This window comes from Chiloscyllium punctatum, chromosome 16 (genome assembly GCF_047496795.1).
Source record: "Chiloscyllium punctatum isolate Juve2018m chromosome 16, sChiPun1.3, whole genome shotgun sequence".
Classification (NCBI taxonomy): Eukaryota; Metazoa; Chordata; class Chondrichthyes; order Orectolobiformes; family Hemiscylliidae; genus Chiloscyllium; species Chiloscyllium punctatum.
The window spans coordinates 56,829,150-56,850,411 of record NC_092754.1 but is presented as its reverse complement, the minus strand read 5'-3'; the positions used below and the strand labels follow the sequence as shown (position 1 = coordinate 56,850,411).

The 21,262-nt window shown below is 46.3% G+C and overlaps 12 non-coding genes across 12 annotated transcripts; all 12 read left to right on the top strand.

Annotated features, from left to right (window-relative positions):
- Positions 1-2,025: 2,025 nt before the first annotated feature.
- On the top strand, positions 2,026-2,098 carry trnav-aac (transfer RNA valine (anticodon AAC)). The gene has a single exon. It is a non-coding gene; the product is annotated as a tRNA-Val (tRNA).
- A 1,691-nt stretch (positions 2,099-3,789) lies between these two features.
- On the top strand, positions 3,790-3,871 carry trnal-cag (transfer RNA leucine (anticodon CAG)). Its single transcript has one exon. It is a non-coding gene; the product is annotated as a tRNA-Leu (tRNA).
- Positions 3,872-5,350: 1,479 nt separating this feature from the next.
- trnav-aac (transfer RNA valine (anticodon AAC)) lies at positions 5,351-5,423 on the top strand. Its single transcript has one exon. It is a non-coding gene; the product is annotated as a tRNA-Val (tRNA).
- Positions 5,424-7,114: 1,691 nt separating this feature from the next.
- On the top strand, positions 7,115-7,196 carry trnal-cag (transfer RNA leucine (anticodon CAG)). The gene has a single exon. It is a non-coding gene; the product is annotated as a tRNA-Leu (tRNA).
- A 1,479-nt stretch (positions 7,197-8,675) lies between these two features.
- trnav-aac (transfer RNA valine (anticodon AAC)) lies at positions 8,676-8,748 on the top strand. The gene has a single exon. It is a non-coding gene; the product is annotated as a tRNA-Val (tRNA).
- Positions 8,749-10,439: 1,691 nt separating this feature from the next.
- On the top strand, positions 10,440-10,521 carry trnal-cag (transfer RNA leucine (anticodon CAG)). The gene has a single exon. It is a non-coding gene; the product is annotated as a tRNA-Leu (tRNA).
- A 1,479-nt stretch (positions 10,522-12,000) lies between these two features.
- Positions 12,001-12,073, top strand: trnav-aac (transfer RNA valine (anticodon AAC)). The gene has a single exon. It is a non-coding gene; the product is annotated as a tRNA-Val (tRNA).
- Positions 12,074-13,748: 1,675 nt separating this feature from the next.
- On the top strand, positions 13,749-13,830 carry trnal-cag (transfer RNA leucine (anticodon CAG)). Its single transcript has one exon. It is a non-coding gene; the product is annotated as a tRNA-Leu (tRNA).
- A 1,479-nt stretch (positions 13,831-15,309) lies between these two features.
- On the top strand, positions 15,310-15,382 carry trnav-aac (transfer RNA valine (anticodon AAC)). The gene has a single exon. It is a non-coding gene; the product is annotated as a tRNA-Val (tRNA).
- A 1,691-nt stretch (positions 15,383-17,073) lies between these two features.
- On the top strand, positions 17,074-17,155 carry trnal-cag (transfer RNA leucine (anticodon CAG)). The gene has a single exon. It is a non-coding gene; the product is annotated as a tRNA-Leu (tRNA).
- A 1,479-nt stretch (positions 17,156-18,634) lies between these two features.
- On the top strand, positions 18,635-18,707 carry trnav-aac (transfer RNA valine (anticodon AAC)). The gene has a single exon. It is a non-coding gene; the product is annotated as a tRNA-Val (tRNA).
- A 1,691-nt stretch (positions 18,708-20,398) lies between these two features.
- trnal-cag (transfer RNA leucine (anticodon CAG)) lies at positions 20,399-20,480 on the top strand. The gene has a single exon. It is a non-coding gene; the product is annotated as a tRNA-Leu (tRNA).
- The last annotated feature ends 782 nt before the right edge of the window (positions 20,481-21,262 follow it).

The following is a 21,262-nucleotide window of genomic DNA, read 5'->3' as shown; positions in this document are numbered from 1 at the left end:
ATGCTGCACGGTATGATGTGGAACACGGCCTGCTCAGCTTTGTGCATTTTCCCTGTAGTCCGGTGTGTTTCGTGTTCCGTGTAAACGTGAAAGTCGTCCTGTTTCGAGCAATGGGTGAAATCATTTAGCAAAGCAAGAATCGAAATTGCAGTAATGTCAAGCAGCTCATGGTTATTTGACCAAAACATAAGTGAACATATATTGTCACGCACTCACAGATACATTTGTAGCTGAAAAGAGTCCGAGAAGATAGACTCAGCTTACGATTGATTTTTGTCTGGATTGATGGGCTATCATTATCTGCTGCGACATTGACATTGTAGCCGGGCACATCCCAGCAGCTGTGCGAGTCGGAGAGGGATCATGGAACCCTTTTCATGTGACTTTGCGTCTGTTGTTATGCAGGGGCACAATTAGAAATGCAAGCAAACTGGCCTTGCGGCGGGATGGTAGTGGGGCGGGCTGGTAGTGTGGCCGAGCGGTCTATGGCGCTCGATCCAGGTTCCAGTCTTGAGAGGGGCGCGGGTTCGAATCCCGCCACTGCCATTTCTGCTGTTGCACTCCGATGCTGCAGTTTGTTAAAATGCTGTTTCGGTCCCCACTGTCTTGATGTTGAAAACAAAAGTAAAATGGGTTTGCTTCCCGGGGAACTAACTGTGGTGTGGGATCATGCCACGCGGATAATCGCAAACAGCTCTGCTGTTCCAGGCAATTTGTGCGTTTACTGGAACCGAATGCAGACTGTTATTTCATCGCTGTTGTGATGAAACACGGTAGAAACGAACGACTTCCTTACCTTTGCTCCCACTGACCATACTCTGTGAAATTTTCCCAGACCCTCAGTTGAGGATTTTTGCTGCTGGAAGTTACCTCAGAAACCCTGTTAACTCGTAATGTGGTGACTCGACTCGTCGTTATTTGGTTTTCTGGCCAATGGAAAAATCGATCCAATGAATTTCGATGTCACATTTTATTGAATTTCTCCCATTTCCTTTATTTCCGTCCTGGAGACATCGGAAGGGAAAGGCAATCTAATCGAGACTGTGATTGGTGAAATTCACTTTTTATGGCCCGTTCTTATTATGTTTTTTCTTTCTCTCTTTTCAGCATTGTCTGGGAAGTGTTGGTGCACTAAGGCTGCAGTATGTTTGAAAGAGTAGTTTGGAATTGCCCTGTTGTTAGTTGTGAGATTACTTTATGACTCATGCCCTCGGACTGTCTCACATTTAGCATTCATGCATCTCTGTGTCTGAAAATGCATTCGGCATGCCAGTTTTGTTTGTGTTCCGTGTTAAATGCTTACTGTTTTGCGATTCGCTCAGTACATTACGGGCTAACAGGGTTTCTGAGGTAACTTCCAGCAGCAAAAATCCTCAACTGAGGGTCTGGGAAAAATTCGTGGAGTATGGTCAGTCGGAGCAAAAGGAAGGAAGTCGTTCGTTTCTGCAGTGTTTCACAATACTACCTTTCCCGTGAGCAGTCGAACAGTCTAAACGATTGTGCCACAGACTGTGACGGCAAGCTCCGCTAAAAAGGAATCCTTTAAAACCGGTGTAAGCAACACGACGGTATTGGGGTACACCGCGTGGTAACAGATACTTCGGTGTATCTCGTCCATGCTCACCGTATAGCCAAAATTGAACAAGTCCCGTTCCCCAGCATTTGGCCCCAATCCCGCTAAACCCATCCTATCCAGAAACTCATCCGATTACCTTTGCAATTTTCTGAGTGTAATAGCCTCCTCCACTTCCTCTGGGAGCTCATTCCAAACACGCACAACCTTCTGTGTGGGAAATGTGCCTCAGGTCCTTTGTCAATTTCAGCCCACTCACCTTAAACCTATGCTCTCGATTTTTCAACTCACCCCAACTTGGGTAAAACACATAAATACTCAGTTTACAACCCTTCCGTAAGATCATGTTACGCTGGACAATAACAAGCTATTGGAAACAGAAAGGTGAAACGTAGAATTATTCAACTTTCAGTGCTGGATGCCACTGAGCTGCAGTGTGATCGCCTCGGCTGGTTTCTGTAGTGTAGTGGTTATCACGTTCGCCTAACACGCGAAAGGTCCCCAGTTCGAAACTGGGCAGAAACAGCGCAGAAGCTGCTTTGTCCTTCAACTGCAGCTATTCACATGCGCAAGAACGGAGCTTTCTTGCTTGCTCTCCTCTCTGCAAACCTGTCTTCGAATTTGCTTGAACGAATCTGCTCTCGTAGTGAAATATAAGGCAACTCCCTTTAATTATTGTGCAAAGCATTATAAAGTTTTTCTCCAACCTGGTTCTGATCATATGCCATTCTGTTTGAGAGTGTAGTTGCCGCGTTCTGATCCTTCCACGAAAAGCAGTACCGCATTTGCATTCCTTGCGCAGGCGGCCCGGTTCAAAGACAGGGAAGAAGCTGATGCGCTGGTGTCACAGCGCACCACGAATTCCTGAACTTGTCTGTCTGTCAAACGTACCCCAAAGTCGTCTCTGAAAGGCTTCATTTGGAAGCTGTCTGTCGTTATTCAACGCGCGAGAGTTGGCACCGGAGGTCCTGAATCATGTTTTGGAGCAGTTCGCACGTTAGTGGCTCATTCAATCAGCAACAGCAACGAAAAAAACATACACTCTCAGAGGAACCTCCGGACCTGTGCTGTCATAGCGTCGCTCGTATTAAGGTGCGCCCCGAGATCTAAGCCATGTTGGAACTGAAACGGAGGAATCGACAGAGAGGCTACAGAATGACATCGCATCCATTTAATTTTCTTTAAATCACTGACGAGCAGGAAAATGTTCACGGGGAGGGCGAGTGGAGAAGTGTGGCAATTGCAGCTCTGGTGAAGCTCCTTCTTTGTGATTCACTCAGCAAACAGAGACGTGAATGTGACTCAGGCGTGAGAGCTCATCACATCGAGAACAAAAAGCGATCAAGGGCAATTAGCACCTCTTCCGGAGTGGGGGTGGGGTGAGGTAATTACCTTTTGAGTTCTGTTACTATGTTCAGAAACTGCCTTTTAGATTGAGGTGAACAAAAACTCCATTTCTAATAAGCACCATGGAAGTTAGCAAAATGTATTGAGTCGCTTCTCGTCGATTCCCGCACAGGTTTCCGACTCAGTTGGTATCCATGTGGCTCATGTCCAGCAGTGAACATCTCTGCAGCGAATTGCACGGTTAAGGTAAAAGGCACGGAAAGTGTCATCTCGAAGTGGATCCGAGGTCAGAGCATCCTCACAATGTGATCTGTCGTTCTCGGAATGTAATGCGACTTCCGGTTTTAGGGTAGAGAACTTTCTTTGGGACCCTTATTCTGCAAAACAGAAACAGTGACTGAATAAATGCTGCACGGTATGATGTGGAACACGGCCTGCTCAGCTTTGTGCATTTTCCCTGTAGTCCGGTGTGTTTCGTGTTCCGTGTAAACGTGAAAGTCGTCCTGTTTCGAGCAATGGGTGAAATCATTTAGCAAAGCAAGAATCGAAATTGCAGTAATGTCAAGCAGCTCATGGTTATTTGACCAAAACATAAGTGAACATATATTGTCACGCACTCACAGATACATTTGTAGCTGAAAAGAGTCCGAGAAGATAGACTCAGCTTACGATTGATTTTTGTCTGGATTGATGGGCTATCATTATCTGCTGCGACATTGACATTGTAGCCGGGCACATCCCAGCAGCTGTGCGAGTCGGAGAGGGATCATGGAACCCTTTTCATGTGACTTTGCGTCTGTTGTTATGCAGGGGCACAATTAGAAATGCAAGCAAACTGGCCTTGCGGCGGGATGGTAGTGTGGCGGGCTGGTAGTGTGGCCGAGCGGTCTATGGCGCTGGATCCAGGTTCCAGTCTTGAGAAGGGCGCGGGTTCGAATCCCGCCACTGCCATTTCTGCTGTTGCACTCCGATGCTGCAGTTTGTTAAAATGCTGTTTCGGTCCCCACTGTCTTGATGTTGAAAACAAAAGTAAAATGGGTTTGCTTCCCGGGGAACTAACTGTGGTGTGGGATCATGCCACGCGGATAATCGCAAACAGCTCTGCTGTTCCAGGCAATTTGTGCGTTTACTGGAACCGAATGCAGACTGTTATTTCATCGCTGTTGTGATGAAACACGGTAGAAACGAACGACTTCCTTACCTTTGCTCCCACTGACCATACTCTGTGAAATTTTCCCAGACCCTCAGTTGAGGATTTTTGCTGCTGGAAGTTACCTCAGAAACCCTGTTAACTCGTAATGTGGTGACTCGACTCGTCGTTATTTGGTTTTCTGGCCAATGGAAAAATCGATCCAATGAATTTCGATGTCACATTTTATTGAATTTCTCCCATTTCCTTTATTTCCGTCCTGGAGACATCGGAAGGGAAAGGCAATCTAATCGAGACTGTGATTGGTGAAATTCACTTTTTATGGCCCGTTCTTATTATGTTTTTTCTTTCTCTCTTTTCAGCATTGTCTGGGAAGTGTTGGTGCACTAAGGCTGCAGTATGTTTGAAAGAGTAGTTTGGAATTGCCCTGTTGTTAGTTGTGAGATTACTTTATGACTCATGCCCTCGGACTGTCTCACATTTAGCATTCATGCATCTCTGTGTCTGAAAATGCATTCGGCATGCCAGTTTTGTTTGTGTTCCGTGTTAAATGCTTACTGTTTTGCGATTCGCTCAGTACATTACGGGCTAACAGGGTTTCTGAGGTAACTTCCAGCAGCAAAAATCCTCAACTGAGGGTCTGGGAAAAATTCGTGGAGTATGGTCAGTCGGAGCAAAAGGAAGGAAGTCGTTCGTTTCTGCAGTGTTTCACAATACTACCTTTCCCGTGAGCAGTCGAACAGTCTAAACGATTGTGCCACAGACTGTGACGGCAAGCTCCGCTAAAAAGGAATCCTTTAAAACCGGTGTAAGCAACACGACGGTATTGGGGTACACCGCGTGGTAACAGATACTTCGGTGTATCTCGTCCATGCTCACCGTATAGCCAAAATTGAACAAGTCCCGTTCCCCAGCATTTGGCCCCAATCCCGCTAAACCCATCCTATCCAGAAACTCATCCGATTACCTTTGCAATTTTCTGAGTGTAATAGCCTCCTCCACTTCCTCTGGGAGCTCATTCCAAACACGCACAACCTTCTGTGTGGGAAATGTGCCTCAGGTCCTTTGTCAATTTCAGCCCACTCACCTTAAACCTATGCTCTCGATTTTTCAACTCACCCCAACTTGGGTAAAACACATAAATACTCAGTTTACAACCCTTCCGTAAGATCATGTTACGCTGGACAATAACAAGCTATTGGAAACAGAAAGGTGAAACGTAGAATTATTCAACTTTCAGTGCTGGATGCCACTGAGCTGCAGTGTGATCGCCTCGGCTGGTTTCTGTAGTGTAGTGGTTATCACGTTCGCCTAACACGCGAAAGGTCCCCAGTTCGAAACTGGGCAGAAACAGCGCAGAAGCTGCTTTGTCCTTCAACTGCAGCTATTCACATGCGCAAGAACGGAGCTTTCTTGCTTGCTCTCCTCTCTGCAAACCTGTCTTCGAATTTGCTTGAACGAATCTGCTCTCGTAGTGAAATATAAGGCAACTCCCTTTAATTATTGTGCAAAGCATTATAAAGTTTTTCTCCAACCTGGTTCTGATCATATGCCATTCTGTTTGAGAGTGTAGTTGCCGCGTTCTGATCCTTCCACGAAAAGCAGTACCGCATTTGCATTCCTTGCGCAGGCGGCCCGGTTCAAAGACAGGGAAGAAGCTGATGCGCTGGTGTCACAGCGCACCACGAATTCCTGAACTTGTCTGTCTGTCAAACGTACCCCAAAGTCGTCTCTGAAAGGCTTCATTTGGAAGCTGTCTGTCGTTATTCAACGCGCGAGAGTTGGCACCGGAGGTCCTGAATCATGTTTTGGAGCAGTTCGCACGTTAGTGGCTCATTCAATCAGCAACAGCAACGAAAAAAACATACACTCTCAGAGGAACCTCCGGACCTGTGCTGTCATAGCGTCGCTCGTATTAAGGTGCGCCCCGAGATCTAAGCCATGTTGGAACTGAAACGGAGGAATCGACAGAGAGGCTACAGAATGACATCGCATCCATTTAATTTTCTTTAAATCACTGACGAGCAGGAAAATGTTCACGGGGAGGGCGAGTGGAGAAGTGTGGCAATTGCAGCTCTGGTGAAGCTCCTTCTTTGTGATTCACTCAGCAAACAGAGACGTGAATGTGACTCAGGCGTGAGAGCTCATCACATCGAGAACAAAAAGCGATCAAGGGCAATTAGCACCTCTTCCGGAGTGGGGGTGGGGTGAGGTAATTACCTTTTGAGTTCTGTTACTATGTTCAGAAACTGCCTTTTAGATTGAGGTGAACAAAAACTCCATTTCTAATAAGCACCATGGAAGTTAGCAAAATGTATTGAGTCGCTTCTCGTCGATTCCCGCACAGGTTTCCGACTCAGTTGGTATCCATGTGGCTCATGTCCAGCAGTGAACATCTCTGCAGCGAATTGCACGGTTAAGGTAAAAGGCACGGAAAGTGTCATCTCGAAGTGGATCCGAGGTCAGAGCATCCTCACAATGTGATCTGTCGTTCTCGGAATGTAATGCGACTTCCGGTTTTAGGGTAGAGAACTTTCTTTGGGACCCTTATTCTGCAAAACAGAAACAGTGACTGAATAAATGCTGCACGGTATGATGTGGAACACGGCCTGCTCAGCTTTGTGCATTTTCCCTGTAGTCCGGTGTGTTTCGTGTTCCGTGTAAACGTGAAAGTCGTCCTGTTTCGAGCAATGGGTGAAATCATTTAGCAAAGCAAGAATCGAAATTGCAGTAATGTCAAGCAGCTCATGGTTATTTGACCAAAACATAAGTGAACATATATTGTCACGCACTCACAGATACATTTGTAGCTGAAAAGAGTCCGAGAAGATAGACTCAGCTTACGATTGATTTTTGTCTGGATTGATGGGCTATCATTATCTGCTGCGACATTGACATTGTAGCCGGGCACATCCCAGTAGCTGTGCGAGTCGGAAAGGGATCATGGAACCCTTTTCATGTGACTTTGCGTCTGTTGTTATGCAGGGGCACAATTAGAAATGCAAGCAAACTGGCCTTGCGGCGGGATGGTAGTGTGGCGGGCTGGTAGTGTGGCCGAGCGGTCTATGGCGCTGGATCCAGGTTCCAGTCTTGAGAAGGGCGCGGGTTCGAATCCCGCCACTGCCATTTCTGCTGTTGCACTCCGATGCTGCAGTTTGTTAAAATGCTGTTTCGGTCCCCACTGTCTTGATGTTGAAAACAAAAGTAAAATGGGTTTGCTTCCCGGGGAACTAACTGTGGTGTGGGATCATGCCACGCGGATAATCGCAAACAGCTCTGCTGTTCCAGGCAATTTGTGCGTTTACTGGAACCGAATGCAGACTGTTATTTCATCGCTGTTGTGATGAAACACGGTAGAAACGAACGACTTCCTTACCTTTGCTCCCACTGACCATACTCTGTGAAATTTTCCCAGACCCTCAGTTGAGGATTTTTGCTGCTGGAAGTTACCTCAGAAACCCTGTTAACTCGTAATGTGGTGACTCGACTCGTCGTTATTTGGTTTTCTGGCCAATGGAAAAATCGATCCAATGAATTTCGATGTCACATTTTATTGAATTTCTCCCATTTCCTTTATTTCCGTCCTGGAGACATCGGAAGGGAAAGGCAATCTAATCGAGACTGTGATTGGTGAAATTCACTTTTTATGGCCCGTTCTTATTATGTTTTTTCTTTCTCTCTTTTCAGCATTGTCTGGGAAGTGTTGGTGCACTAAGGCTGCAGTATGTTTGAAAGAGTAGTTTGGAATTGCCCTGTTGTTAGTTGTGAGATTACTTTATGACTCATGCCCTCGGACTGTCTCACATTTAGCATTCATGCATCTCTGTGTCTGAAAATGCATTCGGCATGCCAGTTTTGTTTGTGTTCCGTGTTAAATGCTTACTGTTTTGCGATTCGCTCAGTACATTACGGGCTAACAGGGTTTCTGAGGTAACTTCCAGCAGCAAAAATCCTCAACTGAGGGTCTGGGAAAAATTCGTGGAGTATGGTCAGTCGGAGCAAAAGGAAGGAAGTCGTTCGTTTCTGCAGTGTTTCACAATACTACCTTTCCCGTGAGCAGTCGAACAGTCTAAACGATTGTGCCACAGACTGTGACGGCAAGCTCCGCTAAAAAGGAATCCTTTAAAACCGGTGTAAGCAACACGACGGTATTGGGGTACACCGCGTGGTAACAGATACTTCGGTGTATCTCGTCCATGCTCACCGTATAGCCAAAATTGAACAAGTCCCGTTCCCCAGCATTTGGCCCCAATCCCGCTAAACCCATCCTATCCAGAAACTCATCCGATTACCTTTGCAATTTTCTGAGTGTAATAGCCTCCTCCACTTCCTCTGGGAGCTCATTCCAAACACGCACAACCTTCTGTGTGGGAAATGTGCCTCAGGTCCTTTGTCAATTTCAGCCCACTCACCTTAAACCTATGCTCTCGATTTTTCAACTCACCCCAACTTGGGTAAAACACATAAATACTCAGTTTACAACCCTTCCGTAAGATCATGTTACGCTGGACAATAACAAGCTATTGGAAACAGAAAGGTGAAACGTAGAATTATTCAACTTTCAGTGCTGGATGCCACTGAGCTGCAGTGTGATCGCCTCGGCTGGTTTCTGTAGTGTAGTGGTTATCACGTTCGCCTAACACGCGAAAGGTCCCCAGTTCGAAACTGGGCAGAAACAGCGCAGAAGCTGCTTTGTCCTTCAACTGCAGCTATTCACATGCGCAAGAACGGAGCTTTCTTGCTTGCTCTCCTCTCTGCAAACCTGTCTTCGAATTTGCTTGAACGAATCTGCTCTCGTAGTGAAATATAAGGCAACTCCCTTTAATTATTGTGCAAAGCATTATAAAGTTTTTCTCCAACCTGGTTCTGATCATATGCCATTCTGTTTGAGAGTGTAGTTGCCGCGTTCTGATCCTTCCACGAAAAGCAGTACCGCATTTGCATTCCTTGCGCAGGCGGCCCGGTTCAAAGACAGGGAAGAAGCTGATGCGCTGGTGTCACAGCGCACCACGAATTCCTGAACTTGTCTGTCTGTCAAACGTACCCCAAAGTCGTCTCTGAAAGGCTTCATTTGGAAGCTGTCTGTCGTTATTCAACGCGCGAGAGTTGGCACCGGAGGTCCTGAATCATGTTTTGGAGCAGTTCGCACGTTAGTGGCTCATTCAATCAGCAACAGCAACGAAAAAAACATACACTCTCAGAGGAACCTCCGGACCTGTGCTGTCATAGCGTCGCTCGTATTAAGGTGCGCCCCGAGATCTAAGCCATGTTGGAACTGAAACGGAGGAATCGACAGAGAGGCTACAGAATGACATCGCATCCATTTAATTTTCTTTAAATCACTGACGAGCAGGAAAATGTTCACGGGGAGGGCGAGTGGAGAAGTGTGGCAATTGCAGCTCTGGTGAAGCTCCTTCTTTGTGATTCACTCAGCAAACAGAGACGTGAATGTGACTCAGGCGTGAGAGCTCATCACATCGAGAACAAAAAGCGATCAAGGGCAATTAGCACCTCTTCCGGAGTGGGGGTGGGGTGAGGTAATTACCTTTTGAGTTCTGTTACTATGTTCAGAAACTGCCTTTTAGATTGAGGTGAACAAAAACTCCATTTCTAATAAGCACCATGGAAGTTAGCAAAATGTATTGAGTCGCTTCTCGTCGATTCCCGCACAGGTTTCCGACTCAGTTGGTATCCATGTGGCTCATGTCCAGCAGTGAACATCTCTGCAGCGAATTGCACGGTTAAGGTAAAAGGCACGGAAAGTGTCATCTCGAAGTGGATCCGAGGTCAGAGCATCCTCACAATGTGATCTGTCGTTCTCGGAATGTAATGCGACTTCCGGTTTTAGGGTAGAGAACTTTCTTTGGGACCCTTATTCTGCAAAACAGAAACAGTGACTGAATAAATGCTGCACGGTATGATGTGGAACACGGCCTGCTCAGCTTTGTGCATTTTCCCTGTAGTCCGGTGTGTTTCGTGTTCCGTGTAAACGTGAAAGTCGTCCTGTTTCGAGCAATGGGTGAAATCATTTAGCAAAGCAAGAATCGAAATTGCAGTAATGTCAAGCAGCTCATGGTTATTTGACCAAAACATAAGTGAACATATATTGTCACGCACTCACAGATACATTTGTAGCTGAAAAGAGTCCGAGAAGATAGACTCAGCTTACGATTGATTTTTGTCTGGATTGATGGGCTATCATTATCTGCTGCGACATTGACATTGTAGCCGGGCACATCCCAGCAGCTGTGCGAGTCGGAGAGGGATCATGGAACCCTTTTCATGTGACTTTGCGTCTGTTGTTATGCAGGGGCACAATTAGAAATGCAAGCAAACTGGCCTTGCGGCGGGATGGTAGTGTGGCGGGCTGGTAGTGTGGCCGAGCGGTCTATGGCGCTGGATCCAGGTTCCAGTCTTGAGAAGGGCGCGGGTTCGAATCCCGCCACTGCCATTTCTGCTGTTGCACTCCGATGCTGCAGTTTGTTAAAATGCTGTTTCGGTCCCCACTGTCTTGATGTTGAAAACAAAAGTAAAATGGGTTTGCTTCCCGGGGAACTAACTGTGGTGTGGGATCATGCCACGCGGATAATCGCAAACAGCTCTGCTGTTCCAGGCAATTTGTGCGTTTACTGGAACCGAATGCAGACTGTTATTTCATCGCTGTTGTGATGAAACACGGTAGAAACGAACGACTTCCTTACCTTTGCTCCCACTGACCATACTCTGTGAAATTTTCCCAGACCCTCAGTTGAGGATTTTTGCTGCTGGAAGTTACCTCAGAAACCCTGTTAACTCGTAATGTGGTGACTCGACTCGTCGTTATTTGGTTTTCTGGCCAATGGAAAAATCGATCCAATGAATTTCGATGTCACATTTTATTGAATTTCTCCCATTTCCTTTATTTCCGTCCTGGAGACATCGGAAGGGAAAGGCAATCTAATCGAGACTGTGATTGGTGAAATTCACTTTTTATGGCCCGTTCTTATTATGTTTTTTCTTTCTCTCTTTTCAGCATTGTCTGGGAAGTGTTGGTGCACTAAGGCTGCAGTATGTTTGAAAGAGTAGTTTGGAATTGCCCTGTTGTTAGTTGTGAGATTACTTTATGACTCATGCCCTCGGACTGTCTCACATTTAGCATTCATGCATCTCTGTGTCTGAAAATGCATTCGGCATGCCAGTTTTGTTTGTGTTCCGTGTTAAATGCTTACTGTTTTGCGATTCGCTCAGTACATTACGGGCTAACAGGGTTTCTGAGGTAACTTCCAGCAGCAAAAATCCTCAACTGAGGGTCTGGGAAAAATTCGTGGAGTATGGTCAGTCGGAGCAAAAGGAAGGAAGTCGTTCGTTTCTGCAGTGTTTCACAATACTACCTTTCCCGTGAGCAGTCGAACAGTCTAAACGATTGTGCCACAGACTGTGACGGCAAGCTCCGCTAAAAAGGAATCCTTTAAAACCGGTGTAAGCAACACGACGGTATTGGGGTACACCGCGTGGTAACAGATACTTCGGTGTATCTCGTCCATGCTCACCGTATAGCCAAAATTGAACAAGTCCCGTTCCCCAGCATTTGGCCCCAATCCCGCTAAACCCATCCTATCCAGAAACTCATCCGATTACCTTTGCAATTTTCTGAGTGTAATAGCCTCCTCCACTTCCTCTGGGAGCTCATTCCAAACACGCACAACCTTCTGTGTGGGAAATGTGCCTCAGGTCCTTTGTCAATTTCAGCCCACTCACCTTAAACCTATGCTCTCGATTTTTCAACTCACCCCAACTTGGGTAAAACACATAAATACTCAGTTTACAACCCTTCCGTAAGATCATGTTACGCTGGACAATAACAAGCTATTGGAAACAGAAAGGTGAAACGTAGAATTATTCAACTTTCAGTGCTGGATGCCACTGAGCTGCAGTGTGATCGCCTCGGCTGGTTTCTGTAGTGTAGTGGTTATCACGTTCGCCTAACACGCGAAAGGTCCCCAGTTCGAAACTGGGCAGAAACAGCGCAGAAGCTGCTTTGTCCTTCAACTGCAGCTATTCACATGCGCAAGAACGGAGCTTCCTTGCTTGCTCTCCTCTCTGCAAACCTGCCTTCGAATTTGCTTGAACGAATCTGCTCTCGTAGTGAAATATAAGGCAACTCCCTTTAATTATTGTGCAAAGCATTATAAAGTTTTTCTCCAACCTGGTTCTGATCATATGCCATTCTGTTTGAGAGTGTAGTTGCCGCGTTCTGATCCTTCCACGAAAAGCAGTACCGCATTTGCATTCCTTGCGCAGGCGGCCCGGTTCAAAGACAGGGAAGAAGCTGATGCGCTGGTGTCACAGCGCACCACGAATTCCTGAACTTGTCTGTCTGTCAAACGTACCCCAAAGTCGTCTCTGAAAGGCTTCATTTGGAAGCTGTCTGTCGTTATTCAACGCGCGAGAGTTGGCACCGGAGGTCCTGAATCATGTTTTGGAGCAGTTCGCACGTTAGTGGCTCATTCAATCAGCAACAGCAACGAAAAAAACATACACTCTCAGAGGAACCTCCGGACCTGTGCTGTCATAGCGTCGCTCGTATTAAGGTGCGCCCCGAGATCTAAGCCATGTTGGAACTGAAACGGAGGAATCGACAGAGAGGCTACAGAATGACATCGCATCCATTTAATTTTCTTTAAATCACTGACGAGCAGGAAAATGTTCACGGGGAGGGCGAGTGGAGAAGTGTGGCAATTGCAGCTCTGGTGAAGCTCCTTCTTTGTGATTCACTCAGCAAACAGAGACGTGAATGTGACTCAGGCGTGAGAGCTCATCACATCGAGAACAAAAAGCGATCAAGGGCAATTAGCACCTCTTCCGGAGTGGGGGTGGGGTGAGGTAATTACCTTTTGAGTTCTGTTACTATGTTCAGAAACTGCCTTTTAGATTGAGGTGAACAAAAACTCCATTTCTAATAAGCACCATGGAAGTTAGCAAAATGTATTGAGTCGCTTCTCGTCGATTCCCGCACAGGTTTCCGACTCAGTTGGTATCCATGTGGCTCATGTCCAGCAGTGAACATCTCTGCAGCGAATTGCACGGTTAAGGTAAAAGGCACGGAAAGTGTCATCTCGAAGTGGATCCGAGGTCAGAGCATCCTCACAATGTGATCTGTCGTTCTCGGAATGTAATGCGACTTCCGGTTTTAGGGTAGAGAACTTTCTTTGGGACCCTTATTCTGCAAAACAGAAACAGTGACTGAATAAATGCTGCACGGTATGATGTGGAACACGGCCTGCTCAGCTTTGTGCATTTTCCCTGTAGTCCGGTGTGTTTCGTGTTCCGTGTAAACGTGAAAGTCGTCCTGTTTCGAGCAATGGGTGAAATCATTTAGCAAAGCAAGAATCGAAATTGCAGTAATGTCAAGCAGCTCATGGTTATTTGACCAAAACATAAGCGAACATATATTGTCACGCACTCACAGATACATTTGTAGCTGAAAAGAGTCCGAGAAGATAGACTCAGCTTACGATTGATTTTTGTCTGGATTGATGGGCTATCATTATCTGCTGCGACATTGACATTGTAGCCGGGCACATCCCAGCAGCTGTGCGAGTCGGAGAGGGATCATGGAACCCTTTTCATGTGACTTTGCGTCTGTTGTTATGCAGGGGCACAATTAGAAATGCAAGGAAACGGGCCTTGCGGCGGGATGGTAGTGTGGCCGAGCGGTCTATGGCGCTGGATCCAGGTTCCAGTCTTGAGAGGGGCGCGGGTTCGAATCCCGCCACTGCCATTTCTGCTGTTGCACTCCGATGCTGCAGTTTGTTAAAATGCTGTTTCGGTCCCCACTGTCTTGATGTTGAAAACAAAAGTAAAATGGGTTTGCTTCCCGGGGAACTAACTGTGGTGTGGGATCATGCCACGCGGATAATCGCAAACAGCTCTGCTGTTCCAGGCAATTTGTGCGTTTACTGGAACCGAATGCAGACTGTTATTTCATCGCTGTTGTGATGAAACACGGTAGAAACGAACGACTTCCTTACCTTTGCTCCCACTGACCATACTCTGTGAAATTTTCCCAGACCCTCAGTTGAGGATTTTTGCTGCTGGAAGTTACCTCAGAAACCCTGTTAACTCGTAATGTGGTGACTCGACTCGTCGTTATTTGGTTTTCTGGCCAATGGAAAAATCGATCCAATGAATTTCGATGTCACATTTTATTGAATTTCTCCCATTTCCTTTATTTCCGTCCTGGAGACATCGGAAGGGAAAGGCAATCTAATCGAGACTGTGATTGGTGAAATTCACTTTTTATGGCCCGTTCTTATTATGTTTTTTCTTTCTCTCTTTTCAGCATTGTCTGGGAAGTGTTGGTGCACTAAGGCTGCAGTATGTTTGAAAGAGTAGTTTGGAATTGCCCTGTTGTTAGTTGTGAGATTACTTTATGACTCATGCCCTCGGACTGTCTCACATTTAGCATTCATGCATCTCTGTGTCTGAAAATGCATTCGGCATGCCAGTTTTGTTTGTGTTCCGTGTTAAATGCTTACTGTTTTGCGATTCGCTCAGTACATTACGGGCTAACAGGGTTTCTGAGGTAACTTCCAGCAGCAAAAATCCTCAACTGAGGGTCTGGGAAAAATTCGTGGAGTATGGTCAGTCGGAGCAAAAGGAAGGAAGTCGTTCGTTTCTGCAGTGTTTCACAATACTACCTTTCCCGTGAGCAGTCGAACAGTCTAAACGATTGTGCCACAGACTGTGACGGCAAGCTCCGCTAAAAAGGAATCCTTTAAAACCGGTGTAAGCAACACGACGGTATTGGGGTACACCGCGTGGTAACAGATACTTCGGTGTATCTCGTCCATGCTCACCGTATAGCCAAAATTGAACAAGTCCCGTTCCCCAGCATTTGGCCCCAATCCCGCTAAACCCATCCTATCCAGAAACTCATCCGATTACCTTTGCAATTTTCTGAGTGTAATAGCCTCCTCCACTTCCTCTGGGAGCTCATTCCAAACACGCACAACCTTCTGTGTGGGAAATGTGCCTCAGGTCCTTTGTCAATTTCAGCCCACTCACCTTAAACCTATGCTCTCGATTTTTCAACTCACCCCAACTTGGGTAAAACACATAAATACTCAGTTTACAACCCTTCCGTAAGATCATGTTACGCTGGACAATAACAAGCTATTGGAAACAGAAAGGTGAAACGTAGAATTATTCAACTTTCAGTGCTGGATGCCACTGAGCTGCAGTGTGATCGCCTCGGCTGGTTTCTGTAGTGTAGTGGTTATCACGTTCGCCTAACACGCGAAAGGTCCCCAGTTCGAAACTGGGCAGAAACAGCGCAGAAGCTGCTTTGTCCTTCAACTGCAGCTATTCACATGCGCAAGAACGGAGCTTTCTTGCTTGCTCTCCTCTCTGCAAACCTGTCTTCGAATTTGCTTGAACGAATCTGCTCTCGTAGTGAAATATAAGGCAACTCCCTTTAATTATTGTGCAAAGCATTATAAAGTTTTTCTCCAACCTGGTTCTGATCATATGCCATTCTGTTTGAGAGTGTAGTTGCCGCGTTCTGATCCTTCCACGAAAAGCAGTACCGCATTTGCATTCCTTGCGCAGGCGGCCCGGTTCAAAGACAGGGAAGAAGCTGATGCGCTGGTGTCACAGCGCACCACGAATTCCTGAACTTGTCTGTCTGTCAAACGTACCCCAAAGTCGTCTCTGAAAGGCTTCATTTGGAAGCTGTCTGTCGTTATTCAACGCGCGAGAGTTGGCACCGGAGGTCCTGAATCATGTTTTGGAGCAGTTCGCACGTTAGTGGCTCATTCAATCAGCAACAGCAACGAAAAAAACATACACTCTCAGAGGAACCTCCGGACCTGTGCTGTCATAGCGTCGCTCGTATTAAGGTGCGCCCCGAGATCTAAGCCATGTTGGAACTGAAACGGAGGAATCGACAGAGAGGCTACAGAATGACATCGCATCCATTTAATTTTCTTTAAATCACTGACGAGCAGGAAAATGTTCACGGGGAGGGCGAGTGGAGAAGTGTGGCAATTGCAGCTCTGGTGAAGCTCCTTCTTTGTGATTCACTCAGCAAACAGAGACGTGAATGTGACTCAGGCGTGAGAGCTCATCACATCGAGAACAAAAAGCGATCAAGGGCAATTAGCACCTCTTCCGGAGTGGGGGTGGGGTGAGGTAATTACCTTTTGAGTTCTGTTACTATGTTCAGAAACTGCCTTTTAGATTGAGGTGAACAAAAACTCCATTTCTAATAAGCACCATGGAAGTTAGCAAAATGTATTGAGTCGCTTCTCGTCGATTCCCGCACAGGTTTCCGACTCAGTTGGTATCCATGTGGCTCATGTCCAGCAGTGAACATCTCTGCAGCGAATTGCACGGTTAAGGTAAAAGGCACGGAAAGTGTCATCTCGAAGTGGATCCGAGGTCAGAGCATCCTCACAATGTGATCTGTCGTTCTCGGAATGTAATGCGACTTCCGGTTTTAGGGTAGAGAACTTTCTTTGGGACCCTTATTCTGCAAAACAGAAACAGTGACTGAATAAATGCTGCACGGTATGATGTGGAACACGGCCTGCTCAGCTTTGTGCATTTTCCCTGTAGTCCGGTGTGTTTCGTGTTCCGTGTAAACGTGAAAGTCGTCCTGTTTCGAGCAATGGGTGAAATCATTTAGCAAAGCAAGAATCGAAATTGCAGTAATGTCAAGCAGCTCATGGTTATTTGACCAAAACATAAGTGAACATATATTGTCACGCACTCACAGATACATTTGTAGCTGAAAAGAGTCCGAGAAGATAGACTCAGCTTACGATTGATTTTTGTCTGGATTGATGGGCTATCATTATCTGCTGCGACATTGACATTGTAGCCGGGCACATCCCAGTAGCTGTGCGAGTCGGAAAGGGATCATGGAACCCTTTTCATGTGACTTTGCGTCTGTTGTTATGCAGGGGCACAATTAGAAATGCAAGCAAACTGGCCTTGCGGCGGGATGGTAGTGTGGCGGGCTGGTAGTGTGGCCGAGCGGTCTATGGCGCTGGATCCAGGTTCCAGTCTTGAGAAGGGCGCGGGTTCGAATCCCGCCACTGCCATTTCTGCTGTTGCACTCCGATGCTGCAGTTTGTTAAAATGCTGTTTCGGTCCCCACTGTCTTGATGTTGAAAACAAAAGTAAAATGGGTTTGCTTCCCGGGGAACTAACTGTGGTGTGGGATCATGCCACGCGGATAATCGCAAACAGCTCTGCTGTTCCAGGCAATTTGTGCGTTTACTGGAACCGAATGCAGACTGTTATTTCATCGCTGTTGTGATGAAACACGGTAGAAACGAACGACTTCCTTACCTTTGCTCCCACTGACCATACTCTGTGAAATTTTCCCAGACCCTCAGTTGAGGATTTTTGCTGCTGGAAGTTACCTCAGAAACCCTGTTAACTCGTAATGTGGTGACTCGACTCGTCGTTATTTGGTTTTCTGGCCAATGGAAAAATCGATCCAATGAATTTCGATGTCACATTTTATTGAATTTCTCCCATTTCCTTTATTTCCGTCCTGGAGACATCGGAAGGGAAAGGCAATCTAATCGAGACTGTGATTGGTGAAATTCACTTTTTATGGCCCGTTCTTATTATGTTTTTTCTTTCTCTCTTTTCAGCATTGTCTGGGAAGTGTTGGTGCACTAAGGCTGCAGTATGTTTGAAAGAGTAGTTTGGAATTGCCCTGTTGTTAGTTGTGAGATTACTTTATGACTCATGCCCTCGGACTGTCTCACATTTAGCATTCATGCATCTCTGTGTCTGAAAATGCATTCGGCATGCCAGTTTTGTTTGTGTTCCGTGTTAAATGCTTACTGTTTTGCGATTCGCTCAGTACATTACGGGCTAACAGGGTTTCTGAGGTAACTTCCAGCAGCAAAAATCCTCAACTGAGGGTCTGGGAAAAATTCGTGGAGTATGGTCAGTCGGAGCAAAAGGAAGGAAGTCGTTCGTTTCTGCAGTGTTTCACAATACTACCTTTCCCGTGAGCAGTCGAACAGTCTAAACGATTGTGCCACAGACTGTGACGGCAAGCTCCGCTAAAAAGGAATCCTTTAAAACCGGTGTAAGCAACACGACGGTATTGGGGTACACCGCGTGGTAACAGATACTTCGGTGTATCTCGTCCATGCTCACCGTATAGCCAAAATTGAACAAGTCCCGTTCCCCAGCATTTGGCCCCAATCCCGCTAAACCCATCCTATCCAGAAACTCATCCGATTACCTTTGCAATTTTCTGAGTGTAATAGCCTCCTCCACTTCCTCTGGGAGCTCATTCCAAACACGCACAACCTTCTGTGTGGGAAATGTGCCTCAGGTCCTTTGTCAATTTCAGCCCACTCACCTTAAACCTATGCTCTCGATTTTTCAACTCACCCCAACTTGGGTAAAACACATAAATACTCAGTTTACAACCCTTCCGTAAGATCATGTTACGCTGGACAATAACAAGCTATTGGAAACAGAAAGGTGAAACGTAGAATTATTCAACTTTCAGTGCTGGATGCCACTGAGCTGCAGTGTGATCGCCTCGGCTGGTTTCTGTAGTGTAGTGGTTATCACGTTCGCCTAACACGCGAAAGGTCCCCAGTTCGAAACTGGGCAGAAACAGCGCAGAAGCTGCTTTGTCCTTCAACTGCAGCTATTCACATGCGCAAGAACGGAGCTTTCTTGCTTGCTCTCCTCTCTGCAAACCTGTCTTCGAATTTGCTTGAACGAATCTGCTCTCGTAGTGAAATATAAGGCAACTCCCTTTAATTATTGTGCAAAGCATTATAAAGTTTTTCTCCAACCTGGTTCTGATCATATGCCATTCTGTTTGAGAGTGTAGTTGCCGCGTTCTGATCCTTCCACGAAAAGCAGTACCGCATTTGCATTCCTTGCGCAGGCGGCCCGGTTCAAAGACAGGGAAGAAGCTGATGCGCTGGTGTCACAGCGCACCACGAATTCCTGAACTTGTCTGTCTGTCAAACGTACCCCAAAGTCGTCTCTGAAAGGCTTCATTTGGAAGCTGTCTGTCGTTATTCAACGCGCGAGAGTTGGCACCGGAGGTCCTGAATCATGTTTTGGAGCAGTTCGCACGTTAGTGGCTCATTCAATCAGCAACAGCAACGAAAAAAACATACACTCTCAGAGGAACCTCCGGACCTGTGCTGTCATAGCGTCGCTCGTATTAAGGTGCGCCCCGAGATCTAAGCCATGTTGGAACTGAAACGGAGGAATCGACAGAGAGGCTACAGAATGACATCGCATCCATTTAATTTTCTTTAAATCACTGACGAGCAGGAAAATGTTCACGGGGAGGGCGAGTGGAGAAGTGTGGCAATTGCAGCTCTGGTGAAGCTCCTTCTTTGTGATTCACTCAGCAAACAGAGACGTGAATGTGACTCAGGCGTGAGAGCTCATCACATCGAGAACAAAAAGCGATCAAGGGCAATTAGCACCTCTTCCGGAGTGGGGGTGGGGTGAGGTAATTACCTTTTGAGTTCTGTTACTATGTTCAGAAACTGCCTTTTAGATTGAGGTGAACAAAAACTCCATTTCTAATAAGCACCATGGAAGTTAGCAAAATGTATTGAGTCGCTTCTCGTCGATTCCCGCACAGGTTTCCGACTCAGTTGGTATCCATGTGGCTCATGTCCAGCAGTGAACATCTCTGCAGCGAATTGCACGGTTAAGGTAAAAGGCACGGAAAGTGTCATCTCGAAGTGGATCCGAGGTCAGAGCATCCTCACAATGTGATCTGTCGTTCTCGGAATGTAATGCGACTTCCGGTTTTAGGGTAGAGAACTTTCTTTGGGACCCTTATTCTGCAAAACAGAAACAGTGACTGAATAAATGCTGCACGGTATGATGTGGAACACGGCCTGCTCAGCTTTGTGCATTTTCCCTGTAGTCCGGTGTGTTTCGTGTTCCGTGTAAACGTGAAAGTCGTCCTGTTTCGAGCAATGGGTGAAATCATTTAGCAAAGCAAGAATCGAAATTGCAGTAATGTCAAGCAGCTCATGGTTATTTGACCAAAACATAAGTGAACATATATTGTCACGCACTCACAGATACATTTGTAGCTGAAAAGAGTCCGAGAAGATAGACTCAGCTTACGATTGATTTTTGTCTGGATTGATGGGCTATCATTATCTGCTGCGACATTGACATTGTAGCCGGGCACATCCCAGCAGCTGTGCGAGTCGGAGAGGGATCATGGAACCCTTTTCATGTGACTTTGCGTCTGTTGTTATGCAGGGGCACAATTAGAAATGCAAGCAAACTGGCCTTGCGGCGGGATGGTAGTGTGGCGGGCTGGTAGTGTGGCCGAGCGGTCTATGGCGCTGGATCCAGGTTCCAGTCTTGAGAAGGGCGCGGGTTCGAATCCCGCCACTGCCATTTCTGCTGTTGCACTCCGATGCTGCAGTTTGTTAAAATGCTGTTTCGGTCCCCACTGTCTTGATGTTGAAAACAAAAGTAAAATGGGTTTGCTTCCCGGGGAACTAACTGTGGTGTGGGATCATGCCACGCGGATAATCGCAAACAGCTCTGCTGTTCCAGGCAATTTGTGCGTTTACTGGAACCGAATGCAGACTGTTATTTCATCGCTGTTGTGATGAAACACGGTAGAAACGAACGACTTCCTTACCTTTGCTCCCACTGACCATACTCTGTGAAATTTTCCCAGACCCTCAGTTGAGGATTTTTGCTGCTGGAAGTTACCTCAGAAACCCTGTTAACTCGTAATGTGGTGACTCGACTCGTCGTTATTTGGTTTTCTGGCCAATGGAAAAATCGATCCAATGAATTTCGATGTCACATTTTATTGAATTTCTCCCATTTCCTTTATTTCCGTCCTGGAGACATCGGAAGGGAAAGGCAATCTAATCGAGACTGTGATTGGTGAAATTCACTTTTTATGGCCCGTTCTTATTATGTTTTTTCTTTCTCTCTTTTCAGCATTGTCTGGGAAGTGTTGGTGCACTAAGGCTGCAGTATGTTTGAAAGAGTAGTTTGGAATTGCCCTGTTGTTAGTTGTGAGATTACTTTATGACTCATGCCCTCGGACTGTCTCACATTTAGCATTCATGCATCTCTGTGTCTGAAAATGCATTCGGCATGCCAGTTTTGTTTGTGTTCCGTGTTAAATGCTTACTGTTTTGCGATTCGCTCAGTACATT